This window comes from Danio rerio, chromosome 7 (genome assembly GCF_052040795.2).
Source record: "Danio rerio strain M-AB ecotype USA chromosome 7, GRCz13ab, whole genome shotgun sequence".
NCBI classification, from domain to species: domain Eukaryota; kingdom Metazoa; phylum Chordata; class Actinopteri; order Cypriniformes; family Danionidae; genus Danio; species Danio rerio.
In genome coordinates this window covers 36041809-36067701 of record NC_141027.1, presented here as the reverse complement: position 1 = coordinate 36067701, position 25893 = coordinate 36041809, and the positions used below count along the sequence as shown (strand labels likewise).

The following is a 25893-nucleotide window of genomic DNA, read 5'->3' as shown; positions in this document are numbered from 1 at the left end:
GGAGCCATGGCCCCAGCACACACACACACGCTTTACACATGAGCCAGGCAGACACACACACACATACAGATGCGAGCAGACAAATCCCAGTGCTGTGAATTTAGCAGAAGGATACACAATACGAGCTAGCAAGCAGAAAAGAGCGGTAACCGGTGAGAAGTGTCAGTAGGTCTCCTGCTAAACATCACTGAGTAAACCTTTCCATTTCTGAAAACACATCAACAAGCTGTGCTCCAATTTTATGCCCTCTTTCTTTTCATCTGCTGTTTCGTTTTAAGAGGTTGTGCGGCTTCAAATTATGGGCATGAATAATACAATACCATCTAATTAAAAACTGTTGTTAAATATGCAAAATTCTAATGATAATGAGATTGTGCAATACCTTGGAGTAAAGCACATTATAAATTACTTAGAGAAGAGCGGCGGCTTGACCCAAGCGGAGCCCATCGAACGTGCTTTCAAATATTGAATGTTTGTATGCCCTCTTTAGCAACATGGAAAGCGTGCGTTTTTATACACTGCTCAGTAGGCCATCGTGTGTTCTTCCTCTTGTTAGACACGATAGATCACAAAGAGTGTATACAATCAGAATGATCCCATTTATTGAAACATGCAGTAGAGAAAGCGTATGACCGACTATACATCTATACCGTGAAGGATTAAAGCTATAGTTCAAGCAAAATGTAACATTTATTTGTTTTTGTTTGTAAAATGCAAAGGAATGGCACACTAAGGGCGCACTCACATTAGGTACAGTTGAACGGCCTGCACTCACATTGCATTTTTATCTATCCAGACCTGAGCACACTTACATTATCGATGATGTGACTGTCCACTTCAACAAGAAGAGAAGTGCTCTCGCTCAGCACAGTGGAGATTGCTTTAGTATTATTTTTAGTCATTTGGGATGCAGTGAAACGCTGTCAAATATTTTGCCAATCAGAGACAACACTTTTGATGCTCATAAATTATCATAAAAGTCCTCGTGCTGCAGGTATTAGGAGGTTTCATGAAGGTGTAGCTGACGTGCAGCGAGGGGTTTATTAAATGACAGTTCTGACAGTTTATTAATGACAGTTCGCACTCGTTGACAGTAGGAATAATTAATAAATCCACATGAAACATTCCCTAAAAGTGACGTTGCGTCTTCAGTTATGGGCTCAGGCGCGCTTTGAGCCCAAGTGAACCACGCTTTGGCACACCTTTTCCAACCGAACCGGGGCCGGCTAACTTAACCGCGCCTGAGCCCAATTCAGAAAATTGTTCAGAGAACAATTTAGAGAAGACCAAGGTCGCTGGATTTTAGAGATGGGTTTATAAATACAAATGCATCATTTTTTTCATGAATATATTTACAAACTGAAATGTTCAGCTAAGATTATTTAAAACTAGAAAATTATGTGGTGTGTCATCTCAAAATTTACACACACTTTCATTTTGTTCACTGACTGGCTTATTTGCTAAACTGAAGAGCCAATCAGAGTTCTTTCATTGATTGATTATGTTAGTGGATGCCAATTCAGACTATAACTGACTATAAATCAGAGCTTGACCGACGGCCAACACTGGCTGACCACTGAATCAGTGTGTCATATTTTCTGTTATGTTCCGCAGAAGAAAGAAAGTCATACAGGTTTGTATGACCTGAGGGTGAGTAAATAATGACAGGACTGTCATTTTTGGGGTGAACTATCCCTTTAATTAAATGATCTGTGTTTTTGAAACGCTGTAAAGTGGAAACTTATCAAAGCTAATCAAACATTATCACTCTGCAGTAAACAAGCAGAGAAAGAGCATGTACAGGAATCTGCTCTGGCTTTGTTCAACCGAACAAAGACAAAAACCCAAGCAAAGTCTCTCCATCTTCTCACTTTCATCCCTGTTTTGTTTGGTGTTTGGAATTTAAATGTCAAAAATCCACACGTTTTTTTTTTTTTCCTGTTCTGATCGAGCTTGTGTTGTTGTGTTTGACAAACACCCCTGTGTTCACAGATCTGATGAATATAAAAGTCTTCAGAGCCGAATTTATTTATTTAATTGTTTTGAATGGCAGAGATAAAGAAGCAAAGAGATGGAGCTTGTCATTTTAACAGACTATTTCAGATCTCCCACCATAACACAAAACAGGCAATCACATTATCTCGGAGCTCTCTCACACGGCTTTGTTCCAATGACAGTCACGATCAATCTAATCGAGCTCATGCGCTACATTTGTAAGTACATTCCAAAATATTTGTTTATTTGCGAATTTCTGATGTTTTTTTCTCCTATTCCTGAGTATATTTTCCTACTAAGCTGGTGAGTCAGTGTGTATAATGCAGATGTATTTATGTGTGGGCTCTATTCTAGGGGAGGTACTGTATTAAAATTGCTCCAGTAATATTCTCTGCTTAATAAATTGTGGCTGACGTGAGCGGGATAGATCCTGTAGTTAATGTGAATGGGTATAATCTTTTACGCAGATGGAGAGGTTTTCAGCGTGTGCTGTCAAACACAATCGTGCCATTCGGTTGCAGATGGGCTGGGAGGGTGCCTGCATAACTCACCCCCCATTTGATAGGCCTCTGAGATGTTTATTAAAATTTTAACAAGACTTTGAGCTTGACAGGTTCATCAGCTATTCAAAACAGCCCAACCGATCCCACTTTCTCACCTCGTGTCGATGACCTTCCGCCACACGCAGCCGTCAACGACTTTCCTCCGAGTTTTTTACGAGCGAATAAATATCAGCATGCGGGGCTATTCATCAAGCATTATTATTATGATTGTTTTTATGTCTGAACTATAAACAAATACTTGATTATAAAGTAAAGGGATAAATCTTGGGCTGTGGGGGGTGCCGGCGAAAGCGTCGTTTAGATTAACAAAGCAGGGTCTCCTTCCCTCCCGCCTCTCTTTTAGAGTTGGCTGAACATGATGACCTCAGTGCTGCGTTGTGAACTTTAAACCTTTGCATGCTAATCAAAATACACAAGACATCTGACCTTGGTCAAGGTTCTGAAGTATTTCATAAAAGAGATCAGTCTCGTATCTCCGAGAGCCATGTTGTCATGACAAACGACAACAGCAAGTTCAGGGCAGTTTACCTTTTCATTATGTCGGAATATGGTTTAAAATGAGAACAGAGCTAAGGTCATTCGCTGCACCAGCAGGAGATGATAAATGAGAAGGAACAGCGCTCATTACGCGAAAACATCCCCAACTAAGGGAAAACCTGCAGGTGCCTATGATCATATGAAATTAGACACAGATTAGCAATCGATCTGGTTATGGTTGTTTATTCGTATGTTCTGCAAAACAACTGATGAGGTCATGGGCTTCAGAAGGAAAACAAGCTGGGAATTTGGCTCGAGGTTTACGCAACAATGACATGACGTCAAAGCGTGAAACAGTGGACAGTCGAGGGGAAGACTGTGGCTCTTTGAAGTATGAAACAAACAGACAGACAGGATGTGACATCAGAATACCAGCCTTGAGTTTACCTTCATGGTCTTCTGTTATGTACTTGAAGGCTGAAGGTGCTATGAGGGGAGAGAATTTCGAATAAAAGAGCTTCTTTATGCTAAGTTATTTGCTTTCCGGTTGGAATGAAATGTTTTTATTTTAGAGAGAATTGCCCTAAGCTGTAATGAATGCATCCTTGTCTGTTTTGTGGCACAGCATTTAACATGCAGATAAATCACACTGGGACTGTGATGCATTTATTTTAATAACTGCCTAATGAATACTAAACACACAACTGATTTTGCTCATTTTTAGCGGTATAGAAGGATGAAAAAGATTCATGCATGCTGTCTAGGGAAACTACAATCTTGGGTAGGCTGTATGACTGTTTACTTTTGTAAAACCCTAGCTTATTCAAGGGCATTCTGAAATGCATAATTTCACAGGTAGGCATGGGATGATAATCGTTTTCAAGGTATATTGTGGTTTGGAAAAGTCTAGGTTTTTAAGACAATAGTAACAGTATCTTCAGCATAAAAAATGTCCAAATATACCAGTTTAAATTGTAACGAAATCAGTGTTTTAGAACCTAATGAAGACAGCAGAATGATTCATTTGAATTATTTAGCTTGACATGTTAACTATTCCAAATATTTTAAGTGTTACTTGTTTTTTCAGACAATAAAAAAAAGAAAATATTTTAGAGCAGTAATCACAATACCGTCAAACCATGACACCATGATATTTTTATTGAAGGTTATTATTTCATCTGAATCTTATACCTGCCCATGCTTATTCACATGTACTCTTCTAAAATACAAGATCAATGTGTGATAGATGTTTTGTCATTTTTTAAAATTTATTTAAAATGCATGAAATACAGTTTATTCATATTAAAATACAGTTTATTCATTATTCATTAAAACTGTCCTGATATCATCATAAGAATTTAAATATATATTTGAAACTCATTATTAAAAATATAAAATGATGATGATTATTATTATTATTGATAATAATTATTGATAGTAATATTTAATTATTAATACAAAAGTAAGAAAATCACTTGAAAATCATCACTTTTTCTGAATTTATTAAAGTTACTATGTATGGGTTTGAGCTAGGCATGGGCCGTTATAAGATTCTGACAGTATGATAACCTTGGATAAAATCAAAATTTCACAGAATTGTGATTACTGCTCTAAAATATGTTGTTTTTAAATGTCTGAGTAAAAAACAACTACTTTTTTCCCATTTAACACAATATATTTTATTATAGAAACATTTAAAATATTTTGGAAAAGTAGCTTTTGATGTGGAGGGTCATTTTCACCTGGGGTCAAATCAGTGCTAATGTTTTGTCTAAAATTGAAAATAATCAAAACATGGAACATTTTGGTTTTATGTAAAATAAATATTTTTGTATATTAAATTTGGAAGATATGTGATGAGTAATTTTCAGAATAATAAAACATTCCATTTCCTCAAACTCATAACACGAAATATTATTCATAAATTCATTTAGTCACCATCTTTACTGAATTAAAATATATCATATATTTCTTTAGTAGGTTTACAGACTCTTTTAATAGAAGTAAATAAATAACGTGTTCATTTATTAATTCATATGGGCTTCATCTTCCTCAAGATATGCCTAAAATAATTGTGCACTTAAAAGAGGCACTTGCTCTAATGCCCTTTAAACATATATTCATGTCACTCAGAGTCTGTATCCAGTGGTTGCGGTAACACACACAATAGTGCTGTGGTTGTCAAGTGTGGTGTGAGGAAGCATTGATAGGGTAGGTCATCTCTGAAAGGGAAGAAGGCAGAATTGGGCAGGTGGGCTCCAGGAGGCGCTGTACAGCCTCTATGTTTGACTGCAGTGGCCTGAGGCTCTCACAAATCAGACGAACTCCATGGCAGGCTCAGAGAAGATGCACTTGTTCTGGGTAAGGTTGTATTTGGTAAACATGTCAAGCCGGCACCAGGTGCAGGCAGTCGTTGTGGAGGGCAAACACTGGGCCATGTAGCACAATGTTGTCAAGGTATATCACCCCTCAGGGACAGCAGTAAAGATGCTTGACATAATCTTCTAGATACAGTTTGGGACAGAACTGAGTCCGGAAGGCATCTGTTTGTAACGAAAAACCCAATCATTGGTGACAAATGTGTCAGAGTTGTAGCTACAGTTGGAGGCCAGCAACACCTGCACTGGCAGAGCTGGAGCCTGAGATTAAAACAATGTGGAGCTATCAATTAGTAACTAACCATGGGCAATGTACATGTATGTCTTTTTGCATATTACAATTTGATTCATTTTTGTTGTATTTTTAAGTTGTATCTGTGTAATTAGACCCTCACGGTTAAACTTTTTATTTTTTTTACCCTTTTTCTCTGCCTGGTTCTCGGGAACTGGGTCTGGTTGCCAGAACTCAGGCTACATGTGCAATGTCACTATATGCAATCATTATAAAATATAATAATCAAAATCATAGTAGTTTTTATGATAAACAGACTTTTAACAGACTTTAACATAAATTTCATGACCTTATTTAACTTATTTACAAGTATTCATTAATATATGTTCCAAGCAAACGTATGTTTTGTTTGCTATGTTTGTAGAGAAAATCAAGCAGTGGAGATAATATCAAACAGGTCTCAAGAAAACATAACTATTTTACATTTTGGAAGATTTGTGGCTAATCTCATTCATATGAAAATATGTTTTTTTTTCTGTTTCTTTTTCTTTCTTTCTTTCTTTTTTCTTTCTTTTTTTTAAGGCATTTCCCTCAACACAACCAACACTGGCAATGAGACTGTACATATTCATCTTAATTAGACACAAATATAAAATAAAATGCATCTATAATAATAAAGTATACACTACCTGACAAAAGTCTTGTCGTCAATCACGGTTCTAAGAGCAACAAGTAATAACTTGACCTCTAGTTGATCATTTGGAAAAGTGGCAGAAGTTTTTTTTTTTTTTTTTTCTGATGAATCATCCATTCAACTGCATCTCAATCATCACAAATACTGCAGAAGATGCATTGAAACCCATATGGACCCAAGATTATCATAGAAATCAGTCAAGTTTGGTGAAGTAAAAATCATAGTTTGGGGTTACATTCAGAATAGGGATGTGCAATAGATCTGCAGAGTGGATGGCAACATCAACATCCTGAGGTATCAAGACATCTGTGCTGCCCGTTACATTACACACCACAGCAGAGGGCAAATTATTTAGCAGGATAGTGCTCCTTCTCATACTTCAGCCTCCACATCAAAGTTCTTGAATACAAAGATGGTCAAGGTGCTCCAGGATTGGCCAGCCCAGTCACCAGACATGATCGTTATTGAGTCTGGGGTAAGATGAAGGAAGAGACATTGAAGATGAATCCAAAGAATCTTGATGAACTCTGGGAGTCCTGCAAGAACACTTTCTTTGCCATTCCAGATGATTTTATTAATAAGTTATTTGAGTCATTGCAGAAATGTATGGATTCAGTCCTCCAAGCTCATGGGAGTCATACACAGTATTCATTTTTTTCCACTGCACCATGACTTTAAGTTCTATACAGTACATTATTTATGTTAAGTGACAAGACTTTTGTCTTAACAAAGTCAGACCTTACTGTCCTAATTAAACAATTAAAAATCCATACATGATTATATTTTATTTGGGTAAAATAAGCATAATCTAGAGGTTTTTTGCACAAGTCACTTCTGATACCAAATGATCAACTTGAAGTCAAGTTATTATTTGTTGTTCCTAAAACTTGGATAGGCGACAATACTTTTGTCAGGTAGTGTACTTTATATAGTAGAATTCTACTTATAGTGTAGTAATATACATGTAAGTGTGCCTACTTGGACTAAATTGCCTTTTAAGCACATTTTACACTGTAACAATTCATAAAGTAAAAAATGTATTGAATTCAGCACATTTTAGTTTATGAATATACACTTTGAATGTCTTTCAATATAAACCTATATGCTAACTGTAAACTATTTATTTTTGAAAAATACATATAACCAAAGGTTTCAATACATTTCTGCATTATGTAAAAACACATCAACATATGAACTTTGGAATGGCCTTTTTAAATGAAACCAATTATGAAGATGATCTGATGTCTCTGTTGTATTTCTCTTGCTCTTTCTGCCTTCCCTTCTTATTGACTGACAGACAGGTCTGATCCAGTGAGCTCACTTATCTTTTGCTTATAAGAAGGTCAATGATCTGCTCTTTTCGGCTTCAAAACATGCTTCACATAGCTTAATTAGGTCAAAAGACTTGCAAAGACCTGAATTTGACTGGAGCTGAAGGATATGTGGAAAAGGAAAACGCATTTGAAAATTGGCTCAAATGGTGCGGAATGTGTGGAAAATTCCCTGTTAGCCCTAATTGTTTTGTTGATATTTTGCAAGGCGTTTGCCCACCACATTTCATCTAAAGCACTATAAATACACAAGAGCATCGTGCATATGTAAACACAACTAAACAAAGTCAGTCTGAAGGTTTAAATAAATGGTAAACTACTGGACATCCTCATTGTCTGCTGTGCCAGTCAAGACGCGCCAGACATGACCAATCAAACAAATTGCCCCAAATCATCCACTTTCTCCTTTTATTTGCTTGGGTAATATACTTGTTTTGATTGTGCCGCCAGCAAGATGGTTCCAGTAGACCACATTATTTACCGCTCCTGCTTCGCTGATCAAATATGACCGCCCCGATGGGCCCATTTGTACAGCGTGGAAAAATATGACACAAAATGTAGGGGAAAACAGTGTTTACCAAGTTCATTTTTCTTTTGGCTCCCCATTCTTCCATTATGGGTTTATTTTGTATAATTCCATGTCCCCATGACTCTCTCCAGGCCATTGTTTAGTGAGTTGTGTGTCATCTCAGGGTTTTTAAATGCATCCGTTTTGTGCTGTTTGTCAGCGAGGCTCCAGGAAAGTCTACAGGGAACAATGCATCGGAGAACCACAGAGCTGCTGCTTTCGGTCCAGCTTTGTGTAGTGAGGAGACAACCGCATTTAGCCGTTATTATGGCAAGAGACACAAACACAAGCCCTAGCATTTACGGGGACCATGGACACATTGCTGTACCTAGTGCATCTCTTTTTCTGTTTTCTTCTCTCGTTTCTCTCTTCATTTTTTTTCTTGTTGCTCCTCTTCAGCTCTCTGGAGTTCTCTCCAGGCCTCTTTCTCTGTGTCCGTCTTTCTCTGTGTCCCTGTGGGAATCGCACTGCTAGTGGAAAGCTTGGTGTGGTGGAAGAATAGCTCTTATTTGTTTGGACAGGGATGACCTCAGCTGACCTGAGCCTCCTATGGTGGTGTGTGTGTGAGTGCTGGAGAGACCTCTTGAGACTGGTTTGTGTGTGTTTGCGTGCTGTATGAGAACAAGTAAGTGTGTGTGTTTGTGTGCCTCCATTACCACCTCAAAGTTTCTTTGGACAACAACGCATTTACATTTGGAGGGCCTGAATTACAAATAGCTTCAAACAAGGGCTTTGGACTGGATTGCACATCACATACAGCTTTTGGAAATATCTAAATTGGCTAATAAAAATGTATATAGTTACCAGGCTGATAACAGGTAGATGCTTTCTGTCCTAATAGGTACAGCAATGGTCATTGGAAATGTTTTTTTGTAAACATTCAAATGACAAATTATACTAAAATGGGCAGGGAAATATCCCTAAGAATAAATCTTACAACTAATTGTTGGGGAAATTCATTTATTCATTATCTTTTCAGGCTGGTCACTTTATTAATCTGGGGTCGCCACAGCGGAGTAAACCGCCAACTTATCCAGCATATGTTTAGTCTTCCCAATTCACCTATACCGCCTGTATTTAGACTTGTGGGGGAAACAGGAGCACCCAGACAAAACCCACTCAAACACGAGGAGAACATGCAAACTCCACACAGAAAAGCCTACTGACCCAGCTGAGGCTCGGACCAGCGACCTTCTTGCTGTGAGGCGATCTTGCTACCCACTGCGCCACTGTGCAGCCTTTTGGGGAAATGCAATTTAATATTTAAATAAATAAAACAAAATTAATTTAGATGGTAAAAATTAATATGCAATAATCTGTAGGGACTGGAGATTTAAAAAAATAAGCGTTCTTAAAAGTCAGCAGCTTTATCACTTGATGTATAGCTATGGAGAAATATAATAGGATAACACATGAATATCTGGAAATGCTTCTTATATTTGTGTGTTTGAGTAAAATACAATTTTGGTTTAATGCTGACATTACAAAATTATCAAAATATACAGATTCTTTTTACAAAAATAATTAGGGCTGCATGATTTGAAGAAAAAAAACAATTGCGTTTCTAATCAAAATTGCGATTTTTGATTTATAATGAATAAATAGTGTAATTGTATAACAGTGCAGCACGTTTGGTGTGATGGTTTGAACAGCACCAAAGAAAGACCAAGCATAAGTACAATGTACGCTATGCTTCTGTTTATTTAAAACCATTTTTTCCCAATAAAGTTGTCAGTTGACATGACAAATTAAAAAAAAAAAATAAATAACTACAGTATTTTAAATTAAATTAAATTCTATATAAATTTGTATATATAAAAATAAAATACCTTTACAGTTGGATTGTTACATTTTTCATATTGATTTCATGACATTTACAGTGCATTGACAGTTCTGTCCATACACAATTTTAGATTCTAATTTCTCAAATTTAAAAAATTCTAGATTTTACTTTACAGCACAAGAATTCTTGTATTAAAATTTATAATTTATAAATATCTTCATAGATTTTTTGTAATACAGTTTTGTCTTTTAGTTAAAGCAGTCAGATAAATGAAAAGTATATTTAATTTTACCTGCTCAAAGAAAAAAACTCAAGTACACAGAACACCATGATCATTCATAGCAAATAAACTAATATAAATATTATTCTGCTTGCTTTTTGAGCGTTGTCGAGCGAGTTCTTAAAAGTCTGTGATTGGTCACTGTGTTCCCGCACGCAACAGTAAGGACTGCTTTTAGCACTAAGTTTCTGCTTTTTTTTTAAAGTAACTTTACTCACCTCCCTTGCCATAGTAATAACTGAAATAATCACAGCTTTTGTGGTTTGAGATTTACACCTTTTCAAATCGCGATTTCGGTTTAAAATGAATTAATCGTACAGGCCTAAAAATAATGTGATGTTCCTAGGTTCATAATCCTTTTAAAACACAATACTTCAACTTAAGGACATTTTAAAAATCTATTTTCTGTGAAATAACCCTGACTTTCAAACACGACAAATGTCACCATTCATAAATTTCATTAAAGTGTCATCTTATTTGAAATTGGGAAGAAATGTTATCAGACCTTTATAGAATAAAGCAAATATATCTGCATTTTTCTTGGACAATATAGATACATTTTATGTTGTTTTATAAATTATTTTACATATAATATTGTGGGTTTCTCCCACTCCTTGACATTACAAGACACTGCTCCATCCTTATTTGCCAATCCTACATCTTCCTGTGATTCCTGTAAGTCATGTGACCACAGTTCCTTATTGTGTCAGAAATGTTGGCAATCAGCCTTAACTATCCTCAGAGACGGCCTATCCTTAAACTAACCCTACATCAAAGAGGTGCTGCATGGCACTGTTGTGCTGACTTTCATAATTCTGTGGGACTGTGTAAATGTGTGTGTGTGTCTGGACCTGTGGCGTACGTGACTTTTGTGGGTCTGCACAGGACAGAGGAGGTAAATGTGTCTTAAAGTGTGTGTGTTGTTCTGCGCTTGACCTGTGTGTGTGAGGACAGCAGTAGGAAGGTGTGTATATTTGGAGAATGTTGGTTTGACTCCAGTGCGCTCATTAGCCAACCGCTGTGGGGTCATTCTGACCACATCAACTCTGACTTCCTAAAAAACACTCCCTCACTGCACATGGAAATGTGTGTCTGTGCGAGAGAGCCGAACACTGGTACACAACATCCTGGTACAAGAGCACAGATAAAAATAACAGTCTGAGAGGTAAGTCTGCTGGAAAGACTCGCATGAAGCAGATGAAGAGTGAGATGGAGAGGAAAGAGAATCTAGCCAATGGTGCAGTTGTGCTTGGAGAACTGAGGGTAACCTAAAATTAACCCCCAATTTATTTATTTGTGTATTTATTTATTTATTAAACAAGAGGATGAACACCATGGTATAACTAGTAACTAGTTTTGCACACTTTCTTCACCCCAAATTGGGCCAGTATTGTTTGTATGCTTCATATATATAATAGTACTCTGGAGGCACTGTTTGGTATGTACCTTGGGTTTGGTATGGGTAAGGTACAAAAGGAATAATAACAAATTTTCAGTACCTGCTTTTTCGTTATTTTCCCGATTTCTGTTTTTTTCAACACATTTCTAAACATAAGAGTTTAAATAACTCATCTCTAATAACTGATTTATTTTATCTTTGCCATGATGACTGCACATACTATTTTACTAGAATTTTTTTAAGACACTTCTATACAGCTTAAAGTGACATTTAATGGCTTAACTAGGTTAATTAGGTTAACTAGGCAGGTTAGGGCAATTAGGGAAGTTATTGTACAATGATGGTATGTTCTATTGAAAAAAAATATAGCTTAAAGGGGCTAATAATTTTGTCCCTAATATGTTTTTAAAAAAATTTAAAACTGCTTTTATTCAAGCGAAAATGAAACAAACAAGTCTTTCTCCAGAAGAAAAAAATATTATCAGACATACTGTAAAAAACATCCTTGCTCTGTTAAACATAATTTGGGAAATATTTATAAAATCAAAAAACAATAAAATAAAAAATCAAAGGGGAGCTGATAAATCTGACTTCAACTGTATGTGTTTGCATGGGTTTCCTCCAGGTGCTCCGGTTTCCCCCACAGTCCAAAGACTTGTGGTGCTGGTGAACTGGGAAGCTAAAATTGACTGTAGTGTATGAGTGTGTGTTTGAATGAGTGTGTATGAGTGATTCCCAGTGTTGGGTTGCATCTGGAAGGGCATCCGCTGCATAAAACGTGCTAAGTTGGTGGTTCATTCAGATTGATAAAGGGACTAAGCCGAAAAGAAAGTGAATGAATGAATGAATGTATATAATATTATATATATTAGCATAGTTACGGAGGTTTTTGCATTTAATTTACATGGTTCAGGCTATGGATCTCCGACAGAATTCAAGAAAAAAACTTGTCATAACAATGGTTTTTTTTTTTTTTCACAAATGATGGATCTTACTTTGGTAGTTTTTGGTACTTTGAAAAAAGCAGCCCTGATTGACTTATAAATAATTTTAAAAAGAGAAGCTCACTGTGGTTATTTTATGTTGCTAGAAAATTACTAAGCAACCACCAAATCAACCATCATGCCACAACAGAAGGCCCACCTCTTCATTTACTGGATTGGGCAATGGAAATAATGTGATGATGTAAAAGTTTTCTGCACAGGCATTCACAGCACTTGGACTATAACATTATTATACCTGTATCCGCTAGTACACCAGGGTAGTCTAGCTTTGTACTGTGACTCGCAGACAGGCCGAGTGTGAGCAGCGTCCAATATTACACTGAAAGAAATAACACTTTAAACCAACTTTGAAAAAATTACAGTCATTTTTTTTCTCTAAAAGTATCATTTAACTTTGGTTCAAACTATACAATTTCATTGTATTGATTTCATCAAAAGTAGTTGTTGTAAAAATGTACATGTACTGAATGTAAAAACATAGAGGTTTCACTTTTTTTTTAGTGTAGAGCCAGTGTGACAAATGTTACAGTGACAGTGGTGAATGTAATGTTGGTTCTTTCAGGTGATGATCAAGTGTAGCCGCTGGATGATTCATCTGCTTCATGTCATCCTGATGTGTTTTGATTCAATGTTTCCCTAGCTTATTGCTGTTGTGCTGCTGCAGTGACCATATGGAGGTTGGCTACTGATGAGGGTGCACTTGGAATACCAGGGTGGTTAATTAAGGGCTGTTTCCAAGGACACTGGAGACACTTACTCACTGCTTCCCACCAAAGGTAACCTTGCTCACTGACAGAGCGACACAAAATTGAAACGATTAGGAAGAAAAGAATTACATTTCCCACTTTAAAATGTAAACATTAATAGGATCACATGAAATTATTAGATAGTGATAATTTCAGCACCAATAGCCTACAGTAGTTGTTAAGTGCATCAACACATAGCACTGAGGTGATCATGAGTTTGACTCCCAGCTCAAGGTCCTTTGGCTGGTTCTTTCCCACTCCCTGTTCCACATTCATTCATGTCTCCTGCTCCACTGTCCCATTAAATAAAGGTGAAAGATGCAGTGGCGCAGTAGGGAGTGCTGCCGCCTTACATCGAGAAGGTCTCTGGTTCAAGCCCCGGCTGGGTCAGTTGGCGTTTCTGTGTGGAGTTTGCATGTTGTTCCCATGTTCACTTGGGCTTCCTCCGGGTGCTCTGGTTTCCCCACAGTACAAATACATGTGGTACAGGTGAATTGGGTAGGCTAAATTATCCATAGTCTATGAGTGTATGGATGTTTCCTAGAGATCGGTTGCAGCTGGAAGGGCATGCGCTGCGTAAAACATATGCTGGATAAGTTGGCAGTTCATTCCGCTGTGGCGACCCTAGATAAATAAAGGGACTAAGCCGAAAAGAAAATGAATGAATGAATGAAAATTAAAACTCAACATATCTTCAGGTTCGCTGTTCTGTTTTATATGCCAGGTGACCTGAAATACACTTTATATTTACTAAAATACTCTAAAAGTACTATATTTATAGTGAAAAGCTCTGAACAAACAAATGTAAAGGAAATAAAAAAATGATTCTGCTTTAACTGTAAAAATGAATAGGAACATTTTTGTCTCATATATGTCTTTATGCATAAGACATGTCTTTTACCCTTGCAATGGGATCATAATATTTGGAGGTCAAACATTTAACACCCGTACATCATATTAAACTTTGTTGTGATTACTAATTCATAATATATACATATATCTAGCTTGGGTGGCTTTTGGCCTTAAGCGATAACATCTGTCTTCACAAAAAAACTGTTTACATGCTCAACTGCCATTCGCCTTCAAAGCAAGAATGTTCTTGGAAGTGATTGCGTTAATTTGGGGATTCAACACATTCCTCAACACCTGAAGCACCATAATTGCAAAATGAAATGGAAACCTTTCAAAAAGCCTTCAGCGTGAGCTCATCTTCATTGTTCAAAGAAAAGTGTGTCTTGGAACACACTTATAGAGGAAGCAAACACATTCATCTTCTTTCAGAAATAATATAGTTCAGCTATCAACAAGACTCGGAGCTGAACTATATCCCAAGCTTTACATGGAAGCAGAGCTGAGGAAGTGCTTTTCAGTCTTCTCCAGTCAGCACTGATCCACATTTAAACTTTGTTTGCTGAGTCTATTCTCACTTCATCCATCAGTGTCTGTCCAGAGCATCTGCCCACACCAGGGGTGAGCTGCCGTGGATCATCAAGACCATCATCTGCGCTCACCTTAAATCCATCAACATGTTGTATGGCTTGATGTCAAATGAAGATCATCTGCTTCTTCGCCACCCTGTTCTGAATCTTCTAGCTGTGGAATAAACTCAGATATCAAGGTCACTATACCTAGTTAAACTTTGGAGAAAATCTGTTGAATTACATGGTAATGGAAAAGGAATAATCTTGTTTTTTTCCCTTTATTTGACAGTGCTGTTTTGCATGTACAGTGTGTAAAATAAGTGTTGAGCATGTGACAATTTTTTCTCAGAAAATACAGTATTTGTTAAAGTGATTTAATGTAAAGTTGTCAGTAACAATTAAAGTAATCCATGCATACAAAGAAAATAAAACTAGTTTAGAAATAAGTTATGTGCAATAAAATGAAATGACACAGGGAAAAGCATTAAACATATGAAGAAAGTGAGGGGTATAAAAGCATGCACTGTTAAAAAATTAAAAGTGTACTAAACTTAAAATTGTAAGTCAACTTGCTGCACAGCTTTTTTGAGTTGACTTTATTTTTAATCCAAGCGCTGTAGTTGAATCGATTTTTGTTGAGTCTCCTTAAACAAGCTGTAGAGCAAGTTGGCTTAAAACTTTAAGTAAATTTATTTTGCGATGTGGAAAGCCCAGACAGCAGCTGAAATAACTCAGTAGTTATTCAACAACCCTGCCCTCTTGTCAGTGTAAATGAATATTAATTGCTTCAATCCCAACACCTACTTCACCAGTTGATAAAGATGAAAACAGGGTTGACATTTCAGAAAGACAATGATCCCAAACACTGCCAAAAAATAAAATCTGGTTTCAGAAAAGAAAATAAAGCAGCTAGAACAACCCAGCCAATCACCTGACCTGAATCCAAGAGAAAATAAGAACTAAAGATCAAATTTCATAGATGAGCCACACAGAACAGTCAAGATTTTTAAACTGTTGAAGTCTGGGAGAAAAATCACACTTGACCAATGGATTTGACTCTATTCTCCAAACAAGTGGCATCTTGAAGCTGTGATTATTGTAAAGAAATACTTTTATTTACAGTATTCAGTAGTGCAGTGCTTTCTCATTGTGTCAATCCATTGTTTTTACACATAACTTAATTCCTGAACATGTTCGGCTTTGATTTATTTATATGTACAGATTGTTTGAAATTTTACTGAAATCTGTCAATAGCAATTCATGTCAATAGCATCTTTAGAAATTCATTTACTGATAAAAATTACGATATTTAGGGCTTTTTTTACCTGCTGTTCATACTCTTTATGGATAACAATTTCTAATTTAAATTATTTACAAACCCAATGATTGTGGTACACTTTTTTTTACCCAACTTTTGGGTTTTATCCATGTTTTACCCAAATTTATGTTAAAATAACCCAGCATTTTTTTAGTGTGTAGTTACTATTCTTACACCTTTACCTTTAAACCTAACCTAAACTCATGCTGTTGGCATTAAGGTTAACCCCATAATAGTTAATTATACATGCAAAATCTTTATTCAGCAAGCATGAATTAATTTGATAAATGACAATAAATCATTTCCTTTTATTGTTTATTGTTTTTTTTTCTTGTGTTAACTTTGTGGATACCTATCAAATAAAAAAAATCATCACAACTAAGCATAAAAAGATTTGTAATGTTTACTATGAATTAATAATGACTGCAACAAATACAGGGCAGCACAGTGGCCTCACAGCTAGAAGACCACTGATTTGAGTCCGGGGGCAGTTAGCATTTCTATGTGGAGTTTGCAAGTTCTCCCCGTGTTCGTGTGGGTTTCCTATGTGAAGTTTATGTATAAACAAATTTCGAGAGGATCACGTGCTTATGATTGCTAGCAGCTGACCCGCATTATCCAATTCACTACGATCCAATCAGATGACTCCTAAACTACTATAAATACCCTGGGGTTTATTCCATTGCTATCTTCGTTTTGAAGAGTCCCCCCTTCCTCCCCTACTCCTCCTTCTTAGACGGGTGACACGGTGGCCCAATGCCTAGCACTGTCGCCTCACAGCAAGAATGTCTCTGGTTCCTGGCTTTACCAAAACTAGCAGACATTTCTGTGTGGAGTTTGCACTTCTCCCCGTGCTCACGTGGGTTTCCCCCGGGTTCCCCGGTTTCCTCCCACCGCCTAAAAACATGCAATTAAGTCAATTGAACAATCCAAATTTTCAACATAGACACGCTTCTAGTTAGTAATTAATTTCAAGAGCATTCACTTGCTACAGCAGGGGAGTTCTCGAGATCTACCTGAGCTCAAACTCCCCTCCCGCTTTGCAACGGGAGGGAGCCCTGGGCTCGAGGATCTCATGAGCTCATGTGCTCAGGTCTCTCCCGGGACAGCATGCCAAGCAAGCTTTATAATTAATCATCAGCTAAGTGTGAACTCTTGAAGGGTGCACCGGTTTTCCCCACAGTGCAAAGACATGCACTATAGGGGAAATGAATAAACTTAATTGGCCGTAGTGTACAGATTGTGTATGATTGAGTGTGTATGGGTGTAAGGGCATCCACTGCGTAAAACATATGCTGGATAAGATGGTGGTTCATTCCGCTATGGCGACCCCAGATAAATAAGTCACTAAGCTGAAGGAAAATTAAAGAATGAAAGCAAGAAAGAAAGAAAGAAAGAAAGAAAGAAAGAAAGAAAGAAAGAAAGAAAGAAAGAAAGAAAGAAAGAAAGAAATACAGTAGTTATGAAGGAGACCTTGATTAACCCTAACCCTGACCCTAATGTATTTAATTTAATACTTATTTAGGTTGGTACACTGTATAGAAAGTACTCCTAAATACACAAAATAAAGTGAAATCATACTATTGGCGCTGAAAATAATTTTTACCCCCTGCTTAAAATAATGTCTTTTTAAAAGCAAGCAATCTCTGCTTTAAGAAATATCTAGTTTAGTATTCAAAACCATAATTCTCTCTGTGTCCCCCTGCCCCCCATCCACCTGCTTAATTTGAATAAACTATTCTTGGTTGTCAGGAGGCAACCTTCACTTTGACTGACACTATTTTCCTCCAGTGCATCTTATCCCTAAAGGAAGGGTAAAGGAGACGCTTCTATTTAGATTAAGGCAACAATAGGTTTGTTACCATTCAAAGAAATGCCATGCAGAATGGCAGGATATGAATTTTTTTTTTTTTTTGTCATAATGTATGTATATAAAATACTGGAATCTACATAGCACTTTAAGCAAGTTTGTTGGTTTTGTTATTTCGTTTTTCTGCTATTTAGTCAATTTTAGTTGTTTGGTTTGTCTTGCATGCCTTTATAGTAATAGGTCAATTATCTGTAATACAATTAGATCTGCCTACTAAACAGAAAAGAGAAGATACAGGCTTTATGGAAGTTCTGAGTCTAATAGGTCTGCTCTGTTTTGTTCTGCTCCTCTTTATGAGCAGGTAAAATGTATTTTACAAGGAAAACCCTCATGTGCTCTGTGTGTTTAGCAGTGCAGTGTTTGCTGCTGATGGGATTATCTGATAATTCCTTTCAATTAGATTTTGCCAAATGCTGCACTAATATCACCGTCACTGATAACATCAGTCAGGCTGACATGTCTGCTCAGGCCACTGTCTGATAACTCTCCTTGACCTTGGCTTGGAGGTCGTTCTCCATGTGAACATCTACGTGTGTGATTACAAGATGGACAGTTTGGCTCTGTTGTTTTCTCATTCTTCACTGTCATCTTAGCTCAAAACACCTAACTCTCTCTACTTGTTCATCAAACCTAAAGGGTATGTGTGTGTGCATGTGTGTGTTTGTCTATAGGTGTGTGATTTTTCCCAGAAATAGGCATTAATAATGGAAGGGAAATAGATAAGCTACCTTTCCCACACCCCTGCCGAGACTGATTCTTATTTAAAGTCTCATGAACATTAACAGGAAAATAAAGCAAAACTTCCTTTAAATGACTATATTTGCTTAGATTTCTGGATAAAAGCAGGCTGCTGATATTTTTGACAGACTGACAATGTAACTATGGAAGGTTATTGTAACTACAGGTATGTGTAAAGAAAATACATATAGAATGTAATAAAAATAACTGTGGTTAACCTAATGTAAGTGTTTGTGTCTGCTAAAAAATAGCTTATGTAACCCAGGGTCATGATAAGGAAACTCAAACTGCCATATTTACTATTCTGACTATTTATTCTGACTATAAATTCTTTATTTATTTATTTTTTATTGTTTTTATTATTATTTAGTTTTTTTTAACCAAAGAGATGTGCGTTTCTGTTGTTTAGATGGATGCAGCATGGCCTTATAGCAACTATAAGCAGAAAATATGCAGCAAAAATAAAGATGTACATGGACTAATAAAAATAAACATCACTGAGGCCATGTGAGAGCACAGTAATATGTTTTTATTTTTATTTTTCTCTCATTTTTGTCCTTCTGTCCGCATTGAGACTGTGTTTTAGGCAACAAAATATATATTATTGCAAACTCTTTCCAAAGTGGATGAATTTGAAAATGCTTTTTTTCTGGTTACAGTGAAGACTGTTAAAACCGAGGCTTTCGAAAACAATGGTGCATTGTTATTCATAGACCAATTCAGCTAAATAATAGAGGGCATTGTATAGGAGTTGTTTGGTTCTCTCCATATGGACAGCATTATTAACGATTAATGTCCAGATTGCTTTTTTTGAAAAGACACAAAATGTTTACAAAAAAAAAAAAAACTCAGAGAGTTTCTTCATAAAGAGCTGGAAAGTAAATAAAAGTTTTTTGTTTGTTTGTTCTGTTGTTTCAGTGTGGGTGACGCCGTGGCGCAGTAGGTAGTGCGGTCACCTTACAGCAAGAAGGTTGCTGGTTCAAACCTTGGCTGGATCAGTTGGCGTTTCTGTATGTAAATGTGATAAGAATTTGTAGGTCTTTTGGAGATCAATATTCAATACCTTTTCTGTTGTGCTTCAATATAAGTTAGAGCCGGAAATACTTGTAGCATTATTTGGAATTGCACCAGAAGACTCTCTGCATCAAAAGATAAGAGTCTTGCCTTTTCTTCCTTAGCATGCAGAGCAATTTTGCTCAAATGGAAAGATCCCCTTTCGCACACCTTAATTCAATGGACCAGAGAGATGATGTCTTGTCTTTACCTTAAAAAATTAGAAACTCTTTAAGAGGATCGAGTAAACAATTCTATAAAATATGGCACTCCTTTATTGATTATGTTGACCATATTAAGTAATGCTCTACAAATATGAATGTTTAATAATTTAATTTATTTATTTTTAATTAATGAATTTATTTTTGTGTTTTGTATTTTGTTGCTGTTGTTGTTATTATATCATTTTTAACATTGCTATGTTTCTCCAAATACTTGTAATTTTAAACTGAGGTGATTGACAGCTATGTTTTGTTCTCTTCTAGGTAAGGGTTTTATGGTTTGTGAATGGATATTTGAAAACTAATAAAAAATATTTAGTTAACTGAAATTCGGACCTAACTGTGGGACACAGTTCTGAAATCAGCTGATATTGGGCAGCTCTATTAACGGTTGCATGCTGAATGTGCTGTTATAGCCTGGAAAGCAAATGTTGTCTGGGCTTTGAGACAGTCGCATTGTTACTTTCATCCCACGTTACTCTCGTCCCTGCTCTCCCTTATTTTTTAAATCAATTGTTATACAATTGGATCAGTTATAATATATACACTGATACTTTTTTAAATCACATTTTGTCTACATTTTAAAATATTTCTCCAAATGTAAGTCACTGAAAACTTTGGAAGCTTCATATCTTATAGAGGTGTTTCCTCAAGTCTGTTCATAAATGAATTCTATAAAAATATATTCACACAATTAGGAAAACACCCACTTGTGTTGCATTAGCATAGTGGTTGTGTGATGTGCAGACAGGTTCCTCTTTAATTTAAGGGTTAGTGTTAGAAGCCTGAGGGGGTTTAGCGGCCAGCCTCTTGTCTAGCGTATACATGACATGTCTTATTAAAGCGCTGATGGCAGGGTTATGCTTCATTGTCATGAGCTAATAACAATCCACCATCACTGCTCCTGCTCCTGAGGTCACCATTACATTTGACCTCTGTCTCATCATGGCCCTTAATGTGACACCTCTCCCTTCCGCAGGGGCCTCATGTACCAATCGCATTTGTGTGCTCGATTCAGTTCCCCCTGATTGGCCTGAGTCATGTTGGCCTGTCTAGAAAAGGGAAGCGGAGGTGGGCCGGTGCATGCTAATGAGACAGTTATAGCATAGGGCTCTAATGTCTTACACACAAAAGATACACACACCCTCAGTGTTGTTGAGCGGTCTCCAGCTGCAAGCTGTCAGGTGGCTTGTTACATACTGTCATTTTCTCACTTTTCTCTACTCTAAAAGCAGACTGTTGCTTTGGTTACTGTCTGTGGTCTGCTTGTTGGTATTTAAGTTATCAACTATGAAAAAAATGATTTGAATTGGTTAAAAATCTGATTATACTTGCGGTTTAAAGTATATGGATTACTTGGGTTCATGGATCAGACTGCAGAGGTCATGGTCTAAGTTTTTGAAGTTTTTGATCAGAATCAAAATATGTGAATTTGTGTGTGTGTGTGTGTGTGTGTGTGTGTGTGTGTGTGTGTGTGTGTGTGTGTGTGTGTGTGTGTGTGTGTGTGTGTGTGCACTATACTGATGATCACAATGTATGCTTTTGATTCACTGACTAAAAGATTCATATGATTCATTTTTGCTACACTGAACATAGTTCATGTTTTTGTATCATTAAAAGGAATTCATAAGAGTGATTAGTTGATGAATCTTGAACCATGATACTCAATATGTTTATTATATTGTTATTTAGTGAAACTAATTGAATCATTTGTTCATGATTTATGTCTTCTCATCAAATGGACTACAGTGGTCACTTTAACACTTTTTTTAAATTCCCTAAAAATAACTCAGGACTTATAAGAGTTATTATTTCATGAGACAGTCTGCATTTATATATATGTTTCCTAACAAAAGTTTTGTTGCCTATCCAAGTTTTAGGAACTACAAATAATAACTTGACTTCAAGTTGATCATTTGGTATCAGAAGTGGCTAATGAAAGGGCAAAGGCCTCTGGATTACACTTATTTTACCAAAATAAAAAATGATCATGCCTTAATTTTTAATTATTTAATTAGGAGAGTATGATCTGACTTTGTTGACACAAAAGTCTTGTCATTTAACAGAAATGATTTACAGTATAGCATATAAAGTCATGGTGCAATGAAAAAAAATGAATAGTGTTTATGACTCCCATGAGCTTGGATGACTGCATCTCTGCAATGACTCAAGTAACTTATTAATAAGGTCATCTGGAATAACAAAGAAAATATTATACAGTAGCAGGACTTCCAGAGTTCATCAAGATTCTTTGGATTAATCCGTAACACCTCCTCCTTCTTCTTACCCCAGACATGCTTAATAATATTCAAGTCTGGTGACTGGGCTGGTCAATCCTGGAGCACCTTGACCTTCTTTGCTTTCAGGGACTTTGATGCGGAGGCTGAAGTATAAGTAAGGGCACTTTCCTGCTGAAGAACTTGCCCTCTCCTGTGGTTTGTAATGTAATGGACAGCACAAATGTCTTGATAGCTCAGCCTGTTGATGTTGTCATGCAATCTGCAGATATCTTGCACACCCCCATACTGAATGTTATCATGATTTTTCATTCACCAAACTTGACTGATTTAGCTTTTTGTGAGAATATTTGGTCTATGTGAGTATCCACAGGTCTTCTGCAGTATTTGTGATGATTGGGATGTAGTTGAACAGATGATTCATCAAAAAAAAAAAAAAACTACCTTCTGACACTTTTCCAAATGATCAACTAGAAGTCAAGGTATTATGTGTTGCTATTAAGTGTTGATTAACGACAAGACTTTTGGCAGGTAGTGTACATGTTAGTTTGTTTTTATTATTTACTAAAGCAAAGTAGATTATAACATTGTTTGTTCGTGAATCAGATTGCAGCAGTTCTGGTGTTTTTGTTTAACTAAAAAAAGTTTGTAAGAATCAACTATTCATGCATTGGATTGCACTGAACTCAATATATGTTTTGCTACAATAATTACAAAATAACTAAACTAACTAACTCAAACATTACGTCTTAAACTACACTTATTTGTGGTATGTGTTTAGATTCACTAAAATTAACTGGGCCAGAGAGTGATTTGTTCATGAATTGTCCATCAAATGAACAACACTGGTCACACTGGATATTTTAAAATCACCACAAAGATACTGTAAAATGAATATGTTTCTAATTCATGATTATTCTCTAATTATAGATCATCAAGTAAAAGGAACAAAAACTATTTATTTGACTACTTACTTGAGTGACGTACAAACAAAATGGCGGTAGTTTATTTGTGTGCGAATGCAAGATGGTATGGGTGTTTCTCAATAATGGGTTGCAGCCGAAAGGGCATGCACTGCATAAAACATAGGCTGGATAAGTTGGTGGTTCATTCCGCTGTGGCGACCCCTTATAAACAGGGGACTAAGCTGAAGTAAAATGAATGTGTAATTGAACTTATTTCAGTATTTATTTCTGTGTAGATTAGGACATCTACATAATCATGACTTTTCCCTTGTCTCATTGAATACAGACAGTAAAATCTGCAATTCAGGGAAAACATTTATTTATTCTTCTCTAGCACTGGAGATTCAGCAGCAGCACATTGCAGCAGTAAACATAGGTGTATATGCAAATCTGTGCGCAAACCTTTGTGCAAACGTGCACAAATACAAGTCCTCCTACAGGCCCGTGGAGGTATGCTGTTAATGATCCACCTGTCAGGCTACCACACTCTTCCCTGCATTTTGTTTTTTTGATTAGAGTGATGCATTGGCCTTTTGTCATCTGCTCTGTCAACCAGCATAATTACAACTCAGCACCATCACACAGGCCTGCCACATGCACTGACCATCTTTATATCTTTTCTTCCTCATTACCTTTCCTTATTCCTTTCAAAGGTGCGTAGTAGTCCTATAGCACATATATGGAATGATATAATGACAGGGATTTTCGATATAGCTTGATTAGTCATATATATAATTCCAGAATCTAGTTGAAACTGACATTTCCCCCCCAAATTATGTCACACAGGCACATGACATAGAATGGTGCGATAATGACTCCATAGAGCTCGAGCAACCTCACCAATTACATTTTCAGATGACAGCACCAACCCTATTAATGACACACAAGTGCATTGCTATTCCATTCTCTCTATGTCGTCTTCGGCTGCTGGTGTAATTGGCAGTTGCTGTGGCTATAGAGCAGATTTTTCTCCTAGACAAGAACATCTCAATGTGCCTTACGCAAACAGACACACACTCTTCTGAAAGTCCCAGTGACATTAAACGGCAGTTGTGTCTGCACTAGCTCACTGTGCCCGAGTTTGATGGGACAAGCCGAGAGCAGCACATTCCAAACACAGTTCAGCTCCTCCCAAAAAACTCCTGCTGTATCCGCTTGCTTTAACAGGGCCTCCGCCTCGAGAAAAAAAAAAAAAAAAAAAGCATATCACGCTGAATGACCCTTCTGCACCTCGACTCTAGCTGTGCATAAACATAGGAGCAATACACTCACAACAGATCCAGTTCTTGATATCATTTTTTTAAATCTTTTTTTTTTTAAATCAAAATAACCTGAACATTTATGAGTTGTTATATAATTCATCATGCACTTAAGCACTTTTTTTCAGACGGCTCACCGGTCAGGTATACATCCACTCTAAAATATCAAGGTAAAAGTCATCATAGCTTGTGTAAAACTACTTTAGCTGTGTGTTTATCTTAAAATAAAGGAACTCCTTACAATATTCATCAGCCAATCAGAATCAAGTCAATCATTCAACTGCCTCTAAGCACAATACAAAGAACTAATATGATAACTTGTTTAATCCATAAGTCATTTCATTGGCCCTTCATAGGGCAACAACAACAACAAAAAGGATGTTGATAACGAGAAAAAAAGTCTTTGCTAAACTTATATTGTTGCAAATAATTATCAGTTCTTCGCTGCCATCCCTCTTATTATGACCTTCCTTTACTCCCCCTACTCTCCAGACTTGTATTCATCCTCAGCTGTAACCCAGAGTTGGTGAAGTAGCGTGTGAAGGCAGACTGCTTGGTTCTGGCCCATTGGTCAGGTGAAGGAGGGGTGAGCGGCAGCTCTCAGGTGACTCGTCTGAGTTGAAGTGCTTCTGCTGGGCTCTGGTCATGTTGATAGAGTGCCTCTGCCAAGAACTCATTCCACCATCCTCACGGAACAATTAGCAATGCTGAGCAGCTTCGCAATTAACCGCTCGGTAATTGTCACATGCCCCACTTTCCAAATCAACCGCAGCAATATCTGTTTTACAGCAAAGTTTAATTACAAAGTGAAATCATTTGCATTCTCCGTCATTACCATTTTAAATGACTTCTTTTTATATTGTCGTCTCAGACTGAGAGAAGGCGAGAGGAAAGGTGTGGCATAAGTTTTCTGAAACTTGCTGTGGTAAGGTTTGTTTTAGATCTGCCAAAAATGCTGGAGTAAGTTTTACAATTTGTGTGTTTTTGTGCACATATGCTTTAGTGTCAAATATCTGATAGAGGGTCAAAAATATGTTAAAGCACTGTCCTGATATCATCATAAAAATTATATATTCTAAGACCTATCAGACCTCCATTAATTCATTCATTTTCTTTTCGGATAAGTCCTTTTATTAATCAGGGGTCACCACAGTGGAATGAACCGCCAACTTATGCAGCATATGATTTACACAGCAGATACCCTTTCAGCCGCAAACCAACACTGGGAAACACCCATATACTCTTGCATTCACACACATATAGCAATTTATTTTATTTTATTCACCAATAGCGCTTGTTTTTGGACTAGAGGGAACCGAAGCACCCAGAGGAAACCCACTCCAACATGCAAACAGAAATTC

General features: G+C 36.8%; 1 protein-coding gene across 10 annotated transcripts in view; it reads left to right on the top strand.

Moving 5' to 3' along the window:
• LOC147836041 (uncharacterized) overlaps positions 1-25893 on the top strand; it is a 305239-nt gene that overhangs the window by 124794 nt on the left and 154552 nt on the right. For 5 of the 10 annotated variants that reach the window (XR_015495895.1, XR_015495891.1, XM_087261522.1 and 2 more), the window contains exon 4: positions 13345-13480. The exons of 4 other annotated variants lie outside the window; for them this stretch is intronic. The gene's annotated coding sequence lies outside the window, so the exon portion shown is untranslated. Of the gene's footprint in view, positions 1-13344; positions 13481-14889; positions 16576-25893 lie in introns of those variants that run through there. One more of the 10 variants, XR_015495893.1, reaches the window with a different exon arrangement.